At 43.9% G+C, this 20,106-nt stretch overlaps 1 protein-coding gene across 1 annotated transcript in view; it reads right to left on the reverse strand.

Moving 5' to 3' along the window:
• Positions 1-19,804, reverse strand: part of NLGN1 (neuroligin 1) — a 1,028,692-nt gene extending 1,008,888 nt beyond the window's left edge. The window contains exon 1 of the mRNA XM_045295071.1: positions 19,214-19,804. The gene's annotated coding sequence lies outside the window, so the exon portion shown is untranslated. The remainder of the gene's footprint in view (positions 1-19,213) is intronic.
• Between the last annotated feature and the right edge of the window lie 302 nt (positions 19,805-20,106).

Raw genomic sequence — 20,106 nt, forward strand, 5'->3', positions numbered from 1 at the left:
AACTATGATAATTCTACCTTTCCAGTGTTCTGCTTTGAGTTACTATTTTGGGTTACCGTTAGCCAAGATTAAAACAACAACAACGTAAGAGTTAGAAACCTTCTATTTAAGAACAGAAAGATGAAAACAGCGCGTTTCCCTGAAATATTTTGACAGAAAGTAATTAAGAGGGTGTCACTCTGGACTGTTTGCATTTGACTCATGGTTGTTTCACTCTTGTTTGCCTAAAAAAGGTCAACACATAATAAGGATCCGTGGCTTCTACAGGGCCCAAAGCACTCTCCATTCTATTGTACGTTTTATCAAGATCACTCGCTGTATGAGTGCACGCGGATGTTTCTATGAGGGGGAGGGATGAAGGAGAGAGGGTGTGAAGGTATTGGACCATTGTCATATACATCCATCATTATTTTTGGTAGCATCATTTACATGACAAAACATTTCAACCGTGCAGACTTGCTAACAGTATTTTACAAAGGGACAATGCAGGATCTGGAAGAAGCCCACTTGGTCCGAATGGCATTTTACATTTTGAAATATGATTTACTCTCTGGAGTGTAGCCAAGCATGTGCCATCCTCAAGGGCTTTTAAGCAGTTGCAACGAGCCCCATAATTCCGAGTTGCGGCTAACGTATTTTACCTATCACCGAATTGGGGACCATTGTTTTTAAAAACAAATGATGGCCTCTTACTATGTCTGCATTTCAAGGCTTATTGGCAGATTGGCTGATGCTTGAGACAAACCTGTACAGGTGGCTCCCTCCGGAGCTACGACAGGTGACCAAGGCTTGTTCTTTCCTGCACAGCAATGGCTACGGGAAGAAAGATAAGCAGCAGCCTGTCGAACCATCATCACTTGAAAACGTTCCTAGACTGCAGCCCTTCTAGCCTCGACGGGACTGCATTCCTAGCAACGTCTCAAGTAATGAGTGCGGTTCTTTCTGGTATGACAATTAACACTGCATATGTTTCTTGGCCTCTGTCTTCACTTCATATGTGCCCATTGCCGCGGTGTTGATGCCAGCGCGCAGCAACCCTCTGTAAAGCTTCCAAGGCTGTGAATCTTTCAAGGAGGCATATGCACCAAAGAGAACGACAAATCGCAAAAGAAAAGGCATGTGCGTTCTTGCTACTGAACGTACTAACCCCAACGAGGTCAATTGTCCCTGAGTCCCCAACCCAGAGCTGCCTTTGGTGTGGTACTGACATAGCAGTGATTAGAGAAAACGTGAGGTCATGATAAAAGCCATTCAATGGGGCACCCACAGGCTCCAGCAGAGCATCTGCGAATAGCCGTGGTGGAGAAGGATGGCATCCACCCTCTCCGTTGCTGTGACCCACCGCTGCCTCTGAAGACCACTCTTGCTGCTCCTGAGTGCCAGGCTGGGTGTGGAGGCTCCACGATGGAATGATTCAGCTCTCAGAACAGCCATCACCGTGGAAAGCCGCTGTGCTTTGTCTACAGTCAGGCATAGGCACTCCTTGTCGATCTTCTCCCTTTGGCCCAAGAGACAGCACACTCTCCCTGACAAATTTCACTGAAGCATGCATAGCCGAGCATCCCTGCACCGGCAGCCAGAGTGTGCATGCATGATCTCTCTGTACTCGGAGAACAAGGGACCATATGCAGCCTCGGCCAGGGGAGCTGCAACTGTGAAGAACAATGACTCTGAGTCAGCAGCAGAGTTAAGCTACTCCCTCTTGTGAAGCTCTTCTGAAGAGTTGAAGTGTCGCCTTCAAAGTGTGGGATTATGTGCAAGTATAAACATTAGTTTAATGCACTGAGGGGGGGAGGGTAGAGAATATACCAGAGTTTAAAAATTAGAATTGAAATGCAGAAAATAACTTTGGGATAAATCTGATTTTTTTTTCATGTGTGATTAAAACATGATTGAAGAGGCATACTTTATGTATAATTAAAGTAGCTTTGCAATTAAGAGATTTAAGCATGTAAAGAAAATGATACAGCTTAGTTTGGTGATTTTACAAAGGCGCCTATTAAACACTCCCTAGCAAGCCTATGACTCAAATGTTTTCATTCTAATGCTGATAGAGCCCTGGCATTTTTTTTTTAAGCTGCCAATTCCACCAATTCTAAATGTTTTATCCTTCTTTCGATGTGCTAGTGAAACAAAAACAGCCCTGTCTCCTATGCCTTCACCAAAAGAGAGCTATAAAGCACTCAACAAATTAACTTCTGAAGCTCTGGTGGGAGGAAGGAAGTGGGAGGCTCACCATCACTGAGACCATGTCTGACTCATCTTTGAGGTCTCCACTCTGCCCAGCTCTCGGCCAGGCTGAATAGCTAGAAAGTATTTGGTCAACGGCTATTGTGGGGTGAACAAAGAGAGCGTGCCGGCGTGTGTGCACATGCAGGGTTATCATGCAAAACACATGTGAGTGCTTTGAATGTGCCAAGAACTAAGTGATCGAACACATTAGTCCGTCCTCCCTCCCCACACCCAAAAGCCAAAAAGGTGGCATTAGTCACCCAGTTTTATAAGACAGAAACAACATGAAAGAAAGATGAAGGCTATGCATGTCTGTACTCAGTTAGCAACAGCACCACCTTTGGGTTTAAATTGTATCAAGAAACGACTAGTTTACATTTTCTCAGTCTTGCTTTTTGCTTCACCTCTATACCCTTGCCCCAGTCCTTCAATCCTCAATTCTCTCCAAGCACCCTCACTTAGTCTCCCTAAAAAAAGAAAGAAAGAAACCATTGCGGTGAGTCTGCTCCCTTTCATCGGAACCGACAGGGCAGACCAGAACGACGCCACAGGCTGTCCAAGGCTGTCGTCTCACCAACTTTGGACCTGCTAGCAGAAGGGCCTGCTCCCTGGAGAAGGACGTCATGCTTGGTAAAGCGGCGGGACGGCGAACAAGAGGAAGGCTTTCCACAGCATGGGTTGACACTGTGGCTGCAACAATGGGCTCACACGCAAGAACACTTGTGAGGGAGGCCCGGGGCCTGGCAGCGTTTGGGTCTGTGGTGCAGTGGCCACGACAAACTGGAACCAACCCGATGGCACAGAACAGCAGCAACAATCTTTTGGGAAGCAAACTGCCAGATCCTTCTCCCACAGAACCACCGGTGCGTGGGAACCACCAACTTTTCAGTTAGCATCTAACTCCTGAAGCACTGCCCCACCAGGCTGCCTCTGACCTCCCTACAGGACCCCCTGAAGCCTCCTTCTAGTAAATACCTGGCAATGGCCTTATGTTTCACCTCACTGGCATGTGTCCTGCTTTCAAGAGATCGTGCAGCCCTTCCCCATCAACACCTGTCTGCTCTATAGTTCAATCTGTAGCAGAGTACCAGAGTAGGGATGAAATGCTGTTTTCAGAAGTCAACTGCCATTGGCTAACACCAGCGGGAAAGAGACTTTGTGATCGTCAAAAGAAGCTCTGGAACATTTGGAATTTGGGAATCTAGATGTACCTACATTGCATCAGAAAGATGTCAGGAGGTAAAGAAACAACCATCAAGATGATCAGACAATGTGTACAGACTGCAAGATGGATATGGAGTTATTTCCTGGAATCTTTGCCTGAGTTCTCATCCACGGAGTTTACAGAACATGAATAAGCTAGCCCCAACTACATTTGTTCATTGTCATTTACAATTCTCAGTTAGAATATATATATTTTTCCTGTGTAGTGAAACACATGTAAGCACTTGAATGATAGTGGAAGCATTAACATGCACAGATACATGCATAGATAGCTAGATAAGGAACCCACCCTAGTAGTACAGTGGCTACATGCTCATCTGTTACCAGAGAGGTCAAGGGCTCAAGCATAAGAAACAGCATGGCAGCATGCGTCCATAACGGTTTCTAGCACTAGAAATGCTAGGGGGCAGTGTTACTCAGTCACCATGGCCCCTGCTAGTCACAATTGACACAACAGCAACAAAATTGGTTTGTGTGTGTGTATGTCTATCGGTAAATCTGTGCATATACGTATGTATCACGAGCCTCTGGCAGTACTGTGGGTTAGGTGTTGGGTTGCTGAACACCAGGTCAGCAGTTCAAAGCCACCAGCCAATCTGAAGAAGAAAAATGAGGCTGTCTCATCTTTATGATCTGTCTCCTACAGATTCACAAACTTGAAACTAGTCACTATGAGTCAAAATCATTTTGATGGCAGTGGATTTAGTTATGTATTTACGTAAAATATGTGTGTGTGTGTGTGTGTGTGTGTACATATACCCTGGTGTAGCGAATTGCAAGTTGCACTGCTAGTCACAAAGTCAAGTCCTCGAAACCACCAGCCGCTCCGCAGGAAAAAAACGAGGCTTTCTACTCCCATAGCTACAGTCTCAGACTCCTCCAAGGGTGGTTCTAACTCGTCCTGTAGGGTCACTCTTAGTCAAAATCAACTCGACGGCAGTGACTTTTGAGTATATAGAGAGTCTATTTTGCATGCTTACATGCAGCAGGAAAGTGGAAGAATATTACAATTAAACAATGTTCTTTATGCCCTCTATATCTCCCCAGTAGGCTGTTCAGTTTTATGTAATAACACCTCATTTCTATATTCTCTATTATACCTGTCTATATTTCTCCTGCAACTATGGCACAATCACATCATTCTCTCTAGATCTTCTCAGCTATGAACAGGAGGGGGGGCCAGGGCAGAAGACATTGCTCTGTGAAGCCCTGTGCTTCATGGAGTTTTAGGGAAGTTTGGTGAGGAAATGGCACTACAAGCTGAACACCAGTATAATTCCCAGTATATTTCTGACAGGCAGAGCCATAAGGCACTGATTCGTGAGAAAATTTAACCGTGTTTATGGTTTTTTACAGTAAGCCTTCCACACTCTTCTGACTGCTTGCCTCCCAGTCCCCGGGTGCTGGTTATTCTAGCCACTGACTCCCAAAATGAGCTGCTGTTTTCACAGAAAGTTGATTCAAGGAGAATCAGGAGGGATGTGTTGATTTCATGTGCAATTTAGTAGAAACAAAAATTTATCTCACTTGAAATTGCATCCAAATGCCTTAAAAGTATTTTAATTTTTTTAAGTGATGGTGAGTAGGATCACCAGGTATTAAAAGATGGATTAGCACCCTGCGGGAAATGAAACATTTGATTCCACAGCTATGTTGTCATCAGCAGGTGTGAAAGGACTGATCAGAATACTGTCTTGAAAGGAAGCATGGGGAAGAAGATATGTTCTCGGCGGCAGTGTTTGCAGTCTGCGACATGGTACCCAGATAAGAAACAAGTACTCAGCCAGGATTGTGAGAAGAGGAAGCTCCTAGCTTGAAGGCCAGTAATCAAATGGCATCAAATGGATTTGACTCAACCAGATAATAGACATGCTTATAAAGTTTTCTTTTCCATGTTAAAAGGTAACTCATTTTCTGGTTAAAAAAAAAAAAAGATCCTAAAAATGCACGGCCATCCAGTCAATGCTGACGCATAGCATCCCCAAGTGGGTTTCCAAGACTGTCCCTGTTACAGGAGGAGAAAGCCAAGTCTTTGTTTCCATGGAGCGGCTGGTGGGTTTGAACTGTCAACCATGCAGATTGCAGATCAATGTGTAACCACTACATCACTGGGGATCCCTAGATTTCTGGTAGAAACGAGCTTTTTCTGATATGAACAATACAGTAAAACTTGTAATAGCTGGAGCCTGTGTATTATGGAAACCTGTCGGCGAAGGACAATTCAAATGTTTCCCACAAGTAGAGAAGACCGTGAACTACTAAGACAGAACCTCATCAAATGGAAAACTTATGAAATAAAGGAAAACAAGACAAAGCCACCAAATTGAGCTCTCAGAAATTTCACTTTAGCAAGCAATTTTTCAGGGGGTCTGCTTATTCAATGATAAATATATAGGTGATAATTATGAGCTATAGAAGTCCTAAGCTAAACTTCCAAAGAAAATATGAGATGTATCTCCTCAGTAATGACCTTGTTTTTTCTCTCCTACAATGCTCTAGTGTACATTAGTAATATATATATATATAAAATCAAACTAACTGCCATTGGGCCAATTCAGACTCAAAGGGGCTGGTGGTTCCCAACTGCTGACCCGAGCGCTCGTAGCACAATGCATAATGTTGGTGGTGTTTTATGCCACCAGAGCTATGTAACAGACATGCACATACACACACACACATACATACACACACACACATACATTAATTTTGAAAACGTCTACTCAATACTCTCTGCAGTGTGCCTTATGCTTGACTCACGTTTCTTGGATTCAAGCAACACCTGCTCCTTTTTCTCCACTTATTTCTACCCTACTCTCCTTAGAGGCAAACATGGCAAGACTTAGTTTCACAAACGTTGGACGTGTTGTCCGGAGGAGCCGGTTCCTGGAGCAGGACACCATCCTTGGCAAAGTCGTGGGGCAGTGAAGAGGAAGGAGCAAGACCCTGGCATGGCGGATGGACTCCATGGCTGAAATGATCCGCTCAAGCATCACATCGGGTGGGACAGCCCCGGGCGTGTTTCCCCATGGTGTACCCAAGGCCACTAGGAGTCGGAACCGACTCCCAGGGAAGGAACAACAGCAATCCCCTTCAAGCGTCGGTTCAAGTAACATCTTCTCCACAGTACCTTACAGAAACATCGAGCTTGCTTCTTTGTCATTTCTGTTCATTACTGCTAGTCATCAAATAATTCTGTAAGGTCAATAACATTTTATCTATGTCACATTAGCAATACTATGATGGCAAAGGGAATACTGTATTAGCACTGTCTTGTAAATAAGATGGATGCATGAAGGCATTACATGAAGATTGGGGTTTGGGTGCAAGCACTACAATTGGATAAACAGAACAAGCCTTTATTATCTCAGAGCTTCAAACTTGGCCATCAACCAACTGAGGAAGTTGGCCCATGACTGTCTACATAACTCTCATGGGCCTCTAAGCATCTAAGCTGGAAAAGCCACAGGGAATTTATTAAAGTTTCCAAAAATGTATTATTCCTTTTCTTAAAGGAATAATGTTTTATGGATCATCTGGGATTGAACATTGTGATTTTCTCTGCCAATCATAAAAAAAGCGATTGAACTATGAATAGAATCTCAGAACTCTATTTAATGGCCTAAGACTCTAAGCCATTAAGCAATATTCTCCATCGTAATTACTAAGATTTTGAGTATTATTCTCATGGAAAAAATGGCCTAAGCAGAAGATTAAAATAATTGTATTAATAATTCATCTACAACCTACTCACTTGCAACCTTATGAGATCTACCTTATGCATGTTAATATCTCACTGTATTCAAAGAGAACTTCAAGATGATGTAGTAAGAACAAAGACATATATAAACAAGGGTTTTCTTCCTGCTCTGTAAAGCAACTCACTTTTTGAGCAAAACAGGTGGGTGAGAGGCAACACAGTGCTTTCTCTGTGGCGGGTACAGCTCCAGCCGGAGGAAAGCAACAGCACACCTCTGGAGAGCATGTTATTCATCAGAGAGCAAGTGCCCAGCTCTCTGACCACTTAAGAGCAGTAGCAATTTTCAAATACAATACAGGGAAGAAACACTGTTGTCTGTGGAATTGCACAGTCAGAACTGTCAGGGTATATCCACAAATAGCATCTGACTGGTCCCAACTATAGACTCTTCTCCTTTTTATTCCCATGTTTAAAGATCAGTGGTGTCTGGTTGAGCAAGGATAAAATGAAGTAAAAAAGGAAAGTGCCCTTTCACCTGCCAATTTCCTCTTCCTTTTCACCGATGACCCCTTCTAGCAGAATATTTACAAAGTGAGGGTTAATTCCATGCATACACTTTTTTTTTCTTGGTAGAAAATGCATTTACTCCTTGACTCATTTCACTTTCATATGTTCTATTTGGGTATGATTTATTCAACAATCTTGCAGATCCAGTGTTTTCTAGAGCTGGGCCCCTAAATCTTAAGACTATTCTATTAAACCATCTGCCTTATATACAATTGTTTATAATTGCCATATATATATAATGTATATGCTTCCCCAATTCTGCAAAATGTTCTAACTAGACAATATATCCCACGGTTAAATGATATACTACATTATTATTACTAAAATTCTTTAGCACTAATTATCTTAGCTTTTCGAGGCAAAAAAACTCCCTTAATTAATATGAAACCCAGCCTTTCCATTATAAGGGAAAACCAGGGACAACACAGAGGAAGTGGATAGAAGTGACAGGCAGAAGTAGTAGAAAAATCTTTCTATAAACATAAGCTGATTGATTCAATGTCTATGATTTTTGATTCCCTATGCCTTTTTTTTTTCCATTTTGGAAGACCAGTCACAATGCATATATTACATAATTAGATGATAATTCCAGAATGAAAATAAATAGAAATAGATTCTAATCACAGTTTCTGAGAAGTGATGCTGAAGTCTCTTACTCAAGGCTAAAAAATTAAATAGTTTGGCTAGTTTGTCATCTCAACTGCATTAGCTTATTTAAAAATGAGGATATTTAGCATTAAATTTGCCATATTTCTGGAGGCTTAATCCACTTGTCTTTCCCTCAGACCAGAGCTCAGGGATCTGAATGGCCTTGCTATCATGCAGAGGGCATTGCAAAGGGGATTATCACAGATGCTATTTGGTTAAAATTTAACACCTTATCATTTGATCTTCCTTTGGCCCATTTTAAATTTTTCCGACTTTTTAATATGCTCTGCTTTCTTTTTCATTGATGTTTATCTGTTTTACTTTGTTATGATTGTGAGTTTTCTATAGTTTTGCCAATTTGTCTGTATATAAAATCAAGGATAGGTGAATCTATCGCGATGGTAACCGGATTAATGGTTTCTTGGGGATATGGTAGTGAAAGTGGGAGGAAAGTAGGGCACGAATAACAAGAAGTACAAGAAAGAAAAAAAGGGTTTTACATTGATTGTGGTGATGATTATACAACTCTTCTTAATAGGAGTGAACTATTGAATTGTATGACATGCAAGTTATATGGCAATAAAACTGTTTTAAAATTGCCATATTTCATTGACTCTAAAAGACTTTTAAAAAATATTCTAACATCTCTGAAACCAGGGAACATTTTATGATTCCCTATAGCTAGGTAATAATAGTGACATAACTGGGATTAATTAGGTAAGTGAAAATTGATTGTATTTAACTTGGCATGATCAGATCACCATTCCCGACATTTCTGGACAAGGGAAGGGTAGAATACCAGTCCTGGTTTTTTTCTCAAAATTTCTCACTGTCACTTTCTAGTAAGATCAACACAATGCTGCCATGAAATCTTTCAGAAGGGATTAACAGCCTAGGATCAAATCCTGAAGACAATCTTGAGAAATATTGCATCACCAAGAAGCATAATTATGCAGAAAAACATGGATATGGAAGACTCTGAGTAAAAGAGAAAAAAAATCAAAAAGAGTGAGATTTTTGAATAGGAATAATTTTATTTGGAATATCTAACCCTATGTATTGTGCCATTGCTATTCATTTTACCCATGTATAAAATTCATATATGAAAAATCTATATCTACTTAAGAATAGAATCGCTTTCTATAAAAGTATAATATAGAATTTCTAAGTGGTAGGCAAGTTTTAGATGGTTATTTAGTTGGCACATTTTTCTTTCTAAGGTGTGTATAAAGTAAGTATACAGTAAGAATGCACCCACTATTAGTGCCCCCTTAGAGTGGACAACATTATGTACTAAAAATAATTGCATATCTTATCCACAGAGGAGTTCTGAGTCCCTGACGGGGGCAACTAGAGAAGGTGTTGATGCCTCACTGAAAGACTGGCTATTAGAACACACCCAGAGGCATCTTGGCTGACAGGCATGGTGACTTGCATCAGAAAGCTTACAACCCAGAAAATCCACACGGTGTAGTTCTCCTCCACGCCCATTGTGGTAGCGGGATCTGGAGGTAACTCGCTGCCTGCCACCAACAACATCCAGGAGGAGAAGTCTGGGAACTTGCAAAACCTTCGGGTCACCTCTGCGCCACAAGCATTTGCTCATGTAGGAGGTGCTGTCGAGGTCCCGACGAGAGAAGGTCAGATCTCGGCTCAGGGAAAATATCCCTTTTAGTGGTCAGCACTTGAGACGTGTGCCCACTAACACCAATTTCATGATCTATCTGCTGTCAAATATACCTCCCTTTGTAATAAAACGGGAAAGCATCTGCTTCTGGTCTTACACACACAGATGGAGTTACTAATTATCACTTGAAATTTGATTAAAATAGCCGTTCCCCTGAAGGCAGGGAGTCAAGGTAAGAGGTGGTTGGTGCTGCGGCCTCACCAGGAGTCTGAGAACAGATGAGAAGCACATTCTGAAATGCCCAAGGTAAACTGGGGAGAAAGCCAACCGCCCTTGAAACTTTTGCCACGCAGCTAAGAGGGCGATCGTGAAACCCATTCTTTCCCTAGCTCACAACGACACCACATTGTTCTGAGATTACACATCATTTATCCCTTTGCATTGGAGACAGAACTAGGGGTTAGAAATGACACCATTGAAATTCTAAGGGTAGCAGGAAAAACACTTTGGGAAACCATGGATATTTGCGCTTAGAGAATGTAAATAAAATGATTTCAGCTTACTCATCGTTCCGCTAAGCTAGACTGTCTTAGCTGCCCAGCTATCTGTCAACTACACTAGGTATGCCCATCAAAATGCCTCAAGCTCTAGTGTTCTCTCCTCCTACTGAAAGTCTGTTGCATGTATCGACTGCAACATAAAATCAGAAGTTTATTGCCTCCATATCTTCTAATTTCTGAGCAGACATTTATCAAATGATGTATAACAGCACTCATTTGTTTGTATGTGTATTTATTATTGTCTTCCCCCTTCCTAAATATTTTGAAGTCACTTATCTTTTAAAAAACAAAACAAAAACCCAGATACAATCAAATGGAGAGAGGAAGCAAAAGTAAAAGAATGGATTAAAAAAAACGGAACCATGTAAAAGAGACACGTGAGGATGGCTTTTCAAGGGAGCATGGACTTGGCTCTGAGCAAAGGCACAGCAAAAGAAAGGAAATAAAGAAAAAAGATGCATAATGTTCAATGACAGAGATGATCACTAATACAATTAAACCCTTCTCCTGGGCCCCCTAAGAAATGAAATAGCTACCAGAAGCATGGGGGTAAATTTTAATTGTGCATAACCCATATCAAGGCTTTCATGACAATAATGCTTTTGGTCACTTTTCACAGTGTTCCAGAAGCATGATGGGAAGATCATGTGACAACCAGCCGAGGGCAGTTGGGAACTGTTTGTTCACGAGAACATGTTCTGGATCAACTATATTTTGTATTATATGATGGAGGCATATGTTTAAAAGGTGAAGTATCAGATTTATACATGTAACACAGAATCATTTACTGTTTATATTTCTTTTTCCTGGATCATTCCCTCAAACTCAAAGTCACATCTACGGAGACCATTCTGATATCAAATGCTATAGGACCAGGTAGATCTGCCCCCTTTGGCTTTCTGAGACTTTAAAATCTTTATAGCAATAGACAGCCTCCTCTTTCTCCTGCAGAGCAGCTGGAGGGTTTAAACTGCTGACCTTGTGGTTAGCAGCTCCGTGCATAGCCCACTATGTCAACTGGGCTCCTGATCATTCCCTAGTACTGGTTCAAAAGGCAAATGGACAGACAAACTGAGATTTCATGAAAGTATTCATTCTGTATTCCGAAGCATGTAGCCTAAAAGTACACAGTTTATGTACCTGGATTCAAAGAGGATAAAATTAGTCTAATATTTTGATTTATGGTCCACTTTATGTATTGCATTTGAGGACAAGGCATGATCTTCCTGGTACCCCTTGTCAGGTGTCTTAGGTTCCATTAATGGCAATCTTCCCCCAAAGAATGGCGTTGTTGAGATGTGAGACTGCGTGAGCACATCGAAGGCACTTTCCCCTCTAGCCCCAAGCGCTGGATCACCATTGAACAAAGCAACCCGGTAAGGCACTACTTCTTTGGTGGTGATTCATTTCATAGAGGGATATAGCCTGGTTTTGGTCAACCAGACATCATGGGAAGGCTGATGGTAGCTTCTGAGAAAAAAAGAAAGAATGAAAGAAACCTGCCAAACAAAAAGAGAAATTTCCATGAGAAGACTGCCTCTTTCCTCTTTACACAGAGACTGTTTAAGAAAAGGTGAGGCATGATGCTGTAGCAGCCACGTGGCTTCCAAAGTGAGGAGCCAAGAGAACCAGAGGCTGACATCCTGGCATTCCCGATGGAACCAATCTGTGACCTGCCCGCCTACAGAATGATTGTTCTCCACAACAATAAAAGTCTTTACTGTTTATGTCTTTAGTGGAGTTGTGAGCTTTATTAGCTGTCAAAAGTTTCTAACAGGAAGTGTATACACTTTGTATAAAATACACAGAACAGAGCAAACATGTGGCATTCAACAAACTCACAGATGTTGAAAGAGAAGGATAAGGCAAAAACAAAACATAATTTGTAATACAATAGACAAGATCACGGATCATCTGGAGCAATGGTAATAAGACTATGTAAGGCAGAAATCTCCCTGTAATCACATCCTATAGCACTATGACCATACTGACGGAAATGATTGTGCAACCTGATTCAAAGGAACAAGCTTCAATGCTAGAGGAGCCCTGGTGACCTAGTGGGCTACTAGCCCCAGGCTTATCAGTTGAAAACCCCCAGCTGTTCTGTGAGAGACAGATGACAACTTCTACTCCCTTAGTGAAGGGTTACCCTCTCAGAAACCCACAGGAGCAGATCTACTCTGTTCTCAGAAACCCACAGGGGCAGTTCTACCATCGCAGAAATCCACATGCATTGGAACGAACTGATGGCAATGAGTTTAATTTGGTCAGGTTTATCACCTATGGTAACACACCTATGTGAAGAAATCATTATTTTACCTAATAATATCATTATTTTGTCATGATATTAATAAACACATGAGACCAGCAGGAGAATGAGACAAGATAGCTATATCTTTCTCTCCCTTCACATTTCTCACATGTCAGCATCCCTTGACCACTACCTACTTTGTGCATATTCCTAGTAAACGTCATTGTTTTATTCAGTAGACTGAAACAAGGGAGACACAGTGTAACCAGAGAAATATTAGGAAAGGGAAAGCATCACCACAGTGCCCATGGATTTCAAGTAAAGAGCACCCCAAAGAAAAATCAAAACAAAACAAAAACCAACTCACTGCCATTCCATCGATCCTGATTCATCGCGACCCTATAGGACAGGGTAGAACTGCCCCCATAAGTTTCTGAGACTATAACTCTTTACAGCAGTAGAAAGCCCCACCTTTCTCCCATGGATCGAAATGCGGTTTCAAATTGCTGAGCTTACAGTTAGCAGCCCAACTTGCGACCACTACACCTCCAGGGCTCCTACGCAAAGGTAAAGAAAACAAAAATCAAAAATCGCAGAATCCCTGCTTCTCACTTATCAACCTGGATGAGTTCTAAAGAGGGGGTCATTCTGCAAAAAGCAGTATTATGTAAAAGTGAAAGAAGATCACATTGGGTAATAAAATGGAGGATGATTATATCATATGTAACTGTCAAATTACATTATTATATAACTTACCAAGCTATACCAGTGGATAAATGCCAAACCACAGATAAATATGGCCTAAATAGACCAGCTAACACTTCACCATCATAGTCAGTGCTACTTTCACCTAGGCATTGACTACTGCCGGAGGTAAGTTTGCACAAAGTTGTTGGATAGTAGATTTTTAATATTATCATATGGGAAATGTCAGATAGCCAGAGTCAATAAGTAATAATCAATAAGTGAGCATCCATGCTCATAAATCAGAAGCCTTTTCATAGTTGCTTTATCAATATTTAGCAAGAAAAAAGATTGTTTTTCTAATCTCTCTTATGGCTGTCTCCACCTGTAGCTCAGAATCAAGCTGCCCAGAGGGTTTCCAAGGCTGTAAGCTTTGCAGACACAGGCTGCCAGGGCTTTCCCACAGAGAAGCTGGTGGGCTTGAACTGAAGAACTATGGGTTGGAAGAGGAGTTTTGAAACACTAGGCCAACCAGAAAAAAGCATATTCTCAAATAAAAAGTGGTATTGCAGGGAAATTTTACACGTTCACTTATTCTGTCAAAGTGGCTAATACTGAAAGTTTGCAACTCCAAATTCATTTTTTCTCCTTCCTTTTCACAGAGAACCGTATCCTGGTGGTGAAGTGCATTAAGCATTGGGTGGTTAACTGCAGTTTTAGTCGCTCAAAACCACCAGCCAGTCTGTGGGAGAAAGATGATGCAGTCTGCTCACATACACATTTACAGCCTTGAAAACCCTCTGGAATCAGTTGTTTTGTCCTTCCGGATCACTCTGAGTCATCATCAACTCACGACACTGGGATTGATTCGGACATTCCCATTATCTCATATGCAGGTGTGGCCAGCATCTAACTCACTTCTGATCATGATGGAGATGTCTCTGGGGAGACTAGCCACAGCACTGAACCACTGCCATAGAATGGACTCCAACCAACAGAGACTCTGTAAGACCGAATACAACTTCCCCCGTCAGGTTCCCAAGACTATAAATCATCACAGAAGCAGACAGCCTCATCTTTCTCCCGCAAAGCACCTGGTGTGTTTGAACAGCTCGTCTTATCATTAGCAGACCAATGGTTAGCCCACTACACCTCCAAGATTCCTCATCCATACACCACACACACAAAAAACAAAAGAACAACAACAACAACACCAAGAGCAAAAAAAAAAAAAGCTCAAGAAACTTTTCTTGGTTCCTTCACCCACCGGTCAGCCACAGCAGCTCCCGTGCAACCATGAGAAGTAACAAGATGACAGTAGGACCCCGGTTAAGCTACTATGTTCTGGTGTTTTATGACATAAGATAAACCCTTGTTTGTTTAGCCCACTGTTTATCCAAGTTTCTGTCACTTCCTAAGCAAATTAAAGTTGAAATTATCTATTTATTAATTCATTCGTGGTACATTTTTATGTGCAGACATGAGGCTGGGCACTTATTAGGAATGGAATAAGCAATCAGTGATTTTTGTTTTGTTTTGACCTCTGAAACCCACTATCTCATGAAGAAGCCAATCGCCATAAAGTTAGAATTGTGATGCATTCCTAGTGTGCATAAAGCCCTGTGAGAAACCAGCCAAAGACTGCAATGGAAGGAAGCACCAGGAATAAGCTGCTCCTAGAGTTTGTGGGAAAGAGCCTGAGGGACACCAGGGGGTAAGCATTCAACTGCTACCTGCAAAGTCTGTCGTTCAAACCCACCAGACTCCACAAACCCTACTTTACGGTCTTGGAAAGCCTGTCTGCAATCTCCACCTAGGGAAGCCACTTAACAGCAGTGACTATGTTGTACAGGAGGTGTGTGTGCAGTGGGGCAAGAAAGTGAAAGCAAGGCACCATAGCAGGTTGAGTAAGTGAAGATCCGATAGGTGGAGTAAAAGGTGAAGTGTGAAGGAGTGTCATGTGTACAGCATACTACTACAATAATAAGAGAACTTGAATAAATTGTCCAAGCATTGAATGCCATGCCATGACTATTCTAAACATTAGCCCCCAGGTTATAAGGAACCATTGGCAGTTGTTAAACAGAAAGCCATCTGGCCTGGCCAAGGTTCTAGAAAAAAATGAGCTGGCAGACCAGACTTAAATGTTTCCACTTACAAGTGAATGGATGGAAACGGGTATCAAACTTCTAAAAGTTTATAATGTGCTCAGTGTATTGTTAAACTGTTAGAGTTTCTAGTGTACCGTGAATTTCCATTCTGTTTTACTCACAAAAACCACCTATTAGTATGTGTAATTTATGAAATAATTCCATTCTATAAAAATAAAAATTAATGATTCCAGAGGTAAACCATTGCTATGCTTTGCCAAAAGAAGTTTAAAAATGCATGCTTCAACCCCTGGAAAACAAAGAATATTTATCAATTATAGATCTATTCATGCATTAATAGCTTTCCACAAAAGATTGTCAATAACATTAGCATTTACATGATGCTTTTAAAAAAAAACTTAAAGAGTTTAGATTTAGATTTGTATTCTCTAGTTCCAGTTACTAGGTATTTTTTAAAAGTAACAACTTCATAGAAGGAAATTGCACGGACTATGTACATTGTATCAATAGATTACCAAATAAAATGACAGAAATGGAATAAAGCAGGAGAATTTCAGGATGGGAAGCAACTTTAGAGAGTGATTCAGAGAAAGGATCCAGCCCTGCCAGGTCACTAAGTCTTCAGCAAGGTACCTGCAGCACATGGGGGAGGGAGGAGTGCTCTCACCCACCTTCTGAATGTGTCTCCCACCTTCAATTTCAGAACAAGCCTTACTTTGTCAACTGAATTTGAAAATAAGTTGGCTCTAAATATAAATGGGGGAAAACATGCAAAATGAAGCCAAGTGGAGGGATAAAGATTGACATAATGCTCTTCAGTGGGGGTGGAGGGCAGTGGGGGGTGGAAGGAGGGAGTCCTCTGAGAAAGAAGAGCAGTAAAAAAAAGCGTTTTTTACCCCTCACTATAGAAATTGTATAGATCTGCTTACGTTAAGAGGATGGGAAAGACTGACTGTAGACCAGCAGGCTTACAGAAAACAGTTGCTTCTTTTCATCAAACCATGTAATCAGAAGGCCGAGGTAATGATGAACTTCCACTTTCTCTGTGAATCATTCAATCACTCAGCAGTGCAGGCAGACTTAGATTCCTTCTCTGCGGACAGTACAGTGAACTTAATGCCTTCTGTACTTAAGATTTGATATTTTAAATACATGTATAGCCCATGCTACTGAGCTCATTTCAAAGAGGTGGCGTTCTGTTAGGTGACTGGGGCTGCTGAGAAATGCTGTGCACTTTGTACCCAAACACATGTACCCACACCTTGTCCAAGTGATATTTGTATGCCTCTGATCCTCATTGTCATTGAACACAATTAGTTTTGGAAAAAAATACAGTAAAATCCTATCCTTTCCCTGTACAGCAGGAAGACTCCATTTAAACAAAAGTCAGGCTAGTTGTCGTTTTAGTATCAAAAGAAGAAAGATGACTGCATTGAATGCCTAAGGAGATATAGAGTCATAGGAACCCTGTTAGTTCTCCGCAGGTTTCCCAAGTCCTGCGTCCATCACTGTGGTTGGGGACAGGGCGGGTGGGTTGCCAAAAGAAAGAGAAGTACACCTTTGCAGAGGCCAACTACTCATGATTTAGACTATTCCCCCAAGGAATCAAACACTGGGCACATCATTCCCCTCTTCTCTGTCACCCTCTAGCAACCTCCTCCGGAATAAACTATTCCCAATTCAACATTTCAACCGAAATCATCTTACATTCACTGCAGGTGGTTTTCCATCTCCACTCAGGAGCCATTGTGCTGAGGCAGGCAGGAGGCAGCGGTGAGCATTTTAAATGTTTGGACTCTCTTCTCTTCCCAGGGGAGTGTATTGCCCAATAACGCATAATCTATTAGCTGCTTGTCTCGGGGAGGGGGCATCTAGGCAGGGACATCTTGACTGGAACCACACACTCCTACCAATCCCTTGGCAGGAAATGTTGTGGGGCCGAAGAGGAACTTTCTCATCCCAGGCAAACTAAGAGGCGGAACCGATCCCACCACTCACTAGCCCGAGGGTCGGGGGCGAGCCGACAGGCAGCGGGCAGCTCCTCCACGCGCCCCGGGGCTTCAGCAAGGATTCTCTCCTGGAGGCAGCATTGTTCCTCCCCGGGCTCGGCCTCCTTCTGGAGCCAGGAAACCTTCCCCGCTGGCTCCGAATCCGGTCTCTGCTTCCTTGGGTACCTCGGGGCCGATTTCCCAGCGCTAGGTCTCCGCGGTCCCACGGCACGGAGCTGCTAGGAAAAGCTGCAGGGACTGGGGCGCCGCTCTAAGGATTTGGAGGCGACTGCACCCTTTCGCTCGGGCTTGACAGGCGTGCGCGCCGCACCCCACTTTCTTCCAGGGCTCCCCGCAGCTCCGGCTCTGAGGGGCTCTCCCGGCCTCGAATCACCCCCTCGGGCTCGCCTGGCCGGCCTTCTCGCCTCCCAGGAGGTCCGCGCCCGGCCAAGGCCGCCTGGTCTTCTGCTCAGGGAGCCGGTGTCCCCCTGCAGGCGCGGACTGGGGAGGAAAAGGTCAAGTGGCGGCGAGGAGGCGAGGACGCTGGAGGCGGAGCGAGGGGCGCCGGGCAGGTGGGGAAGGGTGGTGGGAGAGTGACCCCGAGAAAAGAGAGGGATGCGCTCAGAACGCGCCAAGGAAGAAAGGGCTGAGGTGGGAGGAGCGGAGAGGGGAGCGAACACCCACTGGTTGGGGCGGGCGATATGAGCAAGGACCAAGGCCAGGGCCGGAGATGGCAGGCGGCCGCGCTCCGAGGTGGCAAGGGGGAGAGGCCAAGCCAGAGGGAGTCCCCGCCTCTGTCCCCAAAGATCAGTCCCAAAGCCGGGTCTCCAGCAAGGGAGTTCCACGAGATTGGACTGCGGAGTCATGCGAGGACTTCCAAAGGAAGGAACTGCCTGGCAGCTTTTCCCTGCGCTGTCCCCAGTTCCAGGTCCCTCAACTCTGGTGAAGGACCATCCAAGGGAAAGGACTGGCTTCTCCAGGGCCACTCCAGAGGGATTTACCTCCGAGGGGACTCCCTCTGGGGTGGGGTAGGATTGGGCAGTTTGCTGACCTTCTTTCTCTTTTTTCATGGAAATACACCATGCTGAGGGTCCCTGAGCACCCATGCTAAAGAAACCACCCAGTTCATTAAAGTTCGTTATGTTTTATTGCTTTTATTTTTGTCCGAGGATGGGGGCTGAGGGGTCAGGGATTCGCACCAAGGGATATGGAAAACAGTTGCCTAGGCAGCATGATTTTATTTCATGATATATTTCTTTAAAAGAAATGTTTTGCTTGTTTGTTTTAGACAACCAAAAGGAGAATTGGTGTGTGTGGGGTGGGGGGAGGGGGGACTCAGTTACCCAGCTGGAGAGACCGGGAGAGATTCTGAACTCTAACAAAAGAGGGCATCTCCATCCAGTCCTCCCAATAACCCAGTACAATTGGAAGCGGGGGAGAGAGCGCTGACCTGCAGGAGCAGGGTAGGCCAGCGGGAAGGTGGGGAAGGAGAGGGAGAGGGAGAGGGAAAAGGAGAGGGAAAAGGAGAGGGAGAAGGAGAAGGAGAGGAGTAGGAAGTTGGCAGCATTTCCCCAGGGGACAGAGACTGACGCGGGTGCTCGGAGGACGCAGGGCACTCCCTTACCTTGCTCTCTAAGCCCTGAGTGCACCTGCTCCACAACCATGAATACTTGGCGGTGCTCAGCTTGCTGCCGATGGTGGCCAACTGTGAAACCAGTCTTCGAGCGCCCTCCCCGCTTTCAGAAACAGGCTTAAAAGAATGTGCGGACTGTTCGCCTTCGCCATCGGCTCCAACACATCCCCCCGCCGGGTCGGGAACGATTCAAAGCAGGAGCTGGGGCGTGCGTCTAGGTATTTACATCATATGTGGCGGGTATGTAAACATAGATACGTTTTCAGCATTTAAATCCGAACAAGAGAAGCAGCCCAGATGCCTTCGGAAGCTGGAGGGCATCTGGGGGGTGGGATGTCGGGTGGGGGGGTGGAGAGGAAAAACTTGGCCAGCCAGATGTATCCAAAGATTTCGTACCAGGAGCCACCTGCTTTGATGTGCAGAATTCCCGAGAAGGTTTAGAGAGAGAAAAAAAAACCAAAAAAACCGATTTCAAAAGGAAATAAAATACCCAACACACACACTTGCAAGTGGAAGCCTCCCTAAGAAGCGTGGAGATGAGAAGGATGCGAAGCTCTCCAGGGGCCACAGATCCATCAGCTAAGTGAGCAAGCGCCTCGGAAAACCACAGGCGGGGAGGTGGTTGCAGATGCGTCCCCAGCTCCAGTCCCCTCCGCCGCTGCTACCTGTAGACACACGCGCGCACACAGACACACACACACACACACACACACACACGCACACGCACACGCACACACATGCGCAGGCGAGCAAGCACACAGCGCTCTGCCCCTAGCTCGCTCTCCCGCTCCGCGGCTTGGTCTGGGAAGGAGTCGGAATCCGGCGCGACCCTTCCTCCAGCCCGGGTCCGGCCGGTCCCTGCGCCCCCTGCCAGCCGGCTTTCT

The sequence above is a fragment of the Echinops telfairi genome, unplaced genomic scaffold (genome assembly GCF_000313985.2).
Source record: "Echinops telfairi isolate 266 unplaced genomic scaffold, ASM31398v2 ScPeMD7_4225;HRSCAF=4972, whole genome shotgun sequence".
NCBI classification, from domain to species: domain Eukaryota; kingdom Metazoa; phylum Chordata; class Mammalia; order Afrosoricida; family Tenrecidae; genus Echinops; species Echinops telfairi.